This window comes from Cebus imitator, unplaced genomic scaffold (assembly GCF_001604975.1).
Source record: "Cebus imitator isolate Cc_AM_T3 unplaced genomic scaffold, Cebus_imitator-1.0 Scaffold145, whole genome shotgun sequence".
In the NCBI taxonomy this organism is placed as follows: Eukaryota; Metazoa; Chordata; class Mammalia; order Primates; family Cebidae; genus Cebus; species Cebus imitator.
This window is the reverse complement of record NW_016107460.1, coordinates 3,810,586-3,814,059: the sequence shown is the minus strand read 5'-3', so window position 1 is coordinate 3,814,059 and position 3,474 is coordinate 3,810,586.

Genomic DNA, 3,474 nt, shown 5'->3' with positions numbered 1-3,474 from the left:
AAAAAAAAAAAAAAAAAAAAAAAACTTACCAAATTCTAATTTTTTTTAAAAGTGTCTGGATGTTCAAGAAGTACGGGAAATTTGAACTAGAATAAATACTAAGTCACATCATAGTCAAACTGGGGAGAGCCAAAAAGAAAATGTTGAAAGGCTCAGGGAAGAAGGACCCATCCCATGAAAGGGGAGCTTTACTACCATTGCCAGCTGACTTCTTAGAAACAGTACAGGCCAGAAGGCAGTGGAATGGCATACTCAAACTGCTAAAAGAGAAAAGCCCGTCAACCAGGAATCAAAACTGTTCTACACAGGGAAAGGGAACTGAAGACATTCTTTGAGAAACAAAGACTGGGGAGTCGCTGTTGGCAAGACCTGCCTTAAAGGAAACGCTGAAGGACGGCCTTCAGGCTGAATGGAGATGACGCCAGATGGTAGCTTGCACGCAGACAGCAAATGTAGGTTGACTTAAATGATCCTGGAAATGTCATTCTTCTCACATCTTAGGTTTTACAGGAACTGTGATTGTACAGAATAATCATGCTGTGCTGTCATGCGGCATAGAACACAAACGGGCTGCACAGAGGAGAGGGAAGAAGGCTGTGTTACAGGTTTCATGTTTTACTGGAATTGAGCTAAGATCGTGAGGCATGTCGTGATCCCTAGAGCAACCACCAAGAAAACAGCTTTTTAAAAAGTACAAATACTGAATTGAAATGGTACGCTAAACGTATGTAATTGAAAACCAAAAGGGGGAAGAAAAAAAAAAAACACAGAGCAAAGCAAAAAAGTCAGTCCAACCATACATGTAACTATATGAGATGCGAAAGGTCTCTGTGCCCCAGCAGGAGGGACAGATTATCAGACAGAAGAACAAGATCCACCTGTGTGCTGTCTGTGAGAGGACGGGAAGAGACGCACCATACAAACACCAGCTCTCATAGGAGAGCCTGAATGGCGACAGTAAGACCAGACAAAACAGATGTAAGAACTATTAGAGGCTGGGCGCGGAGGCTCACGCCTGTAATCCTAGCACTTTGGGAGGCCGAGGCAGGTGGATCACGAGGTCAAGAGATTTGAGACCATCCTGGCCAACATGATGAAACCCCGTCTCTACTAAAATATAAAAATTAGCTGGGCATGGTGTCGTGTGCCTGTAATCCCAGCTACTCGGGGAGGCTGAGGCAGAAGAACTGCTTGAACCCAGGAGGCGGAGGTTGCAGTGAGCTGAGATCACACCACCACACTCCACCCTGGCAACAGAGCAAGACTCTGTCTCACCAAGAAAAAAAGAAAAGAAATATTAGAAACCAGCCTGGCCAACATGGTAAAAGCCCGTCTACTAAAAATACAAAAATTAGCTGGGCACGGTGGCACACGCCTGTAGTCCCAGCTACTCGGGAGGCTGAGGTATTATTAGAAGCACTTGGACCCGTGAGGTGGAGGTTACAGTGAGCCAAGATCGCGCCACTGCACTCCAGCCTGGGGGACATAGTGACACCCTTTCTCAAATAAATAAATAAATAAATAAATGTTGGAAGCAACAAGGAGCCAAGGACTTGATAGCCACAAAAAGGCCAACACAGCAGGCAGACACAGCAATTATACATGTACATGCATCTAGCCAGAGTCCAAAGTCCATGAAGCAAACACTGATAGAATGCAAAGATATCAATAATTTACTCATTGTAGTTGGAAATGTCAGCTGGGCGCGGTGGCTCATGCCTATAATCCCAGCACTTTGGGAGGCCGAGGAGGGCAGATCACCTGAGGTTGGGAGTTAGAGACCAGCCTGACCAACATGGAGAAACCCTGTCTCTACTAAAAATACCAAAATTAGTCGGGCGTGGTAGTGCATGTCTGTAATCCTAGCTACTTGGGAGGCTGAGAAGGGAGAATCACTTGAACCTGGGAGGCAGAGGTTGCAGTGAGCTGAGATTGTGCCACTGCACTCCAGCCTGGGCAACAAGAGTGAAACTCTGCCTCAAAAAACAATTATTATTTTAAGGAAAACAAAATATTTTGAACTAAGTAAAAATGGAAAACATTGTGTCAAAATTGAGAGATGCAGCTACAGCAATGCTTAGAAAAGGCACTTACATGAAAAAAGGAGGCTGTCAGGTCACAAACCAAGGCTTTCTTCACCTGAAGAGACCGAAGGAATGAAGGCAGCAGAGGCGTCGCCTGGAGCACTGGGTCCTGGACGGCAGGTGCCCACAAGGAACAGCGCCAGGTGACGGAAATGCTTAAAACTGGCTTGTGGTGATTAATGGGTGCAGAACTTCATCAATTTCCTAGAAATCACTGGACTCAGTGATTGAACTTTATAAGTTAGCTGTACTTCAACTTTTACTTTGAAGTAGGTTAGGATTCCCAGGAATTTTAAAGTAGTACCTGGAATTGTGGAGGCCCTCAGCCTCCTCCAGCAGTGTGGTCTGATATGGGCCAGCACTGGTCCAGTGCAGGTCACTACTAGACCATGGGCCTTTTGCCATTTTTCACATGTGTTCATTTCTCTGCATATCTTGATCCTTTTTTTAAAAGCATATTTTTCTCATTGTATTTGGACTTCAGAGGAACATGAAAAATTAATTAACTCTCACGGATCCATGTTAGCTATTTGGCCACTCCATGAGGCAGCCAAGCACGCATATTTCCGTCACTCATAGTTCCTTCATTCCCAATGACATCTTCTTTTCAGGGAGCTTGCCCTGCCCCTCCCTTATCATATTCGTGCCCACATAGGTGGGAAATGGTGGGGTCTGTGTGCCCAGACAATTCACTGAGTCACGGTCAGCATCGGGGCCTCAGCCTGAGTCTGCGGCCTCTTCCCAACTTTACCCAACAGGCTTTTATGCCTGTCTTTTTAGCCTGTACAGATTTATCTCATAATTAATTTGGGTTTAAAGTTGGTTCTCATACGTACTTAAGGAATTTCTCAAGTTTTAGTGGAGCTGCTGAACAGAAATGCGCTAGAACTGGTGAGTGTTTTTTTGTTGTTTTCATGTTTTTGAGACAGGGTCTCACTCTGGCCAAGCAGTCTTCTCACCTTGGCCTCCAGCGTAGTTCAGACCACGGTGCTCACCACCACACCCAGCTCATTTTCTGCTTTTGTCGAGATGGGGTCTCACTATGTCTCCCAAACTAGTCATGTGGCTCATTAATAACAGGACTCTCAGAATGTATATTTTGGCCAGCATAGTGGCTCACACCTGTAATCCCAGCACTTTGGGAGGCTAAGGCAGGAGGATCACTTGAGGCCTGGAGTTCAAGAACCCATCTCTACTAAAAATTACACCTGTAATTCCATCAACTTGGGTGGATAAGACATGAGAATTTGAACCCAGGAGGTGGAGGCTGCAGTGAGCCAAGATCGTGCTACCGCACTCCAGCCTGAATGACAGAAGGAGACACTGTTTCCAAAAAAAAGGAGGCCGGGCGCGGTGGCTCAAGCCTGTAATCCCAGCACTTTGGGAGGCC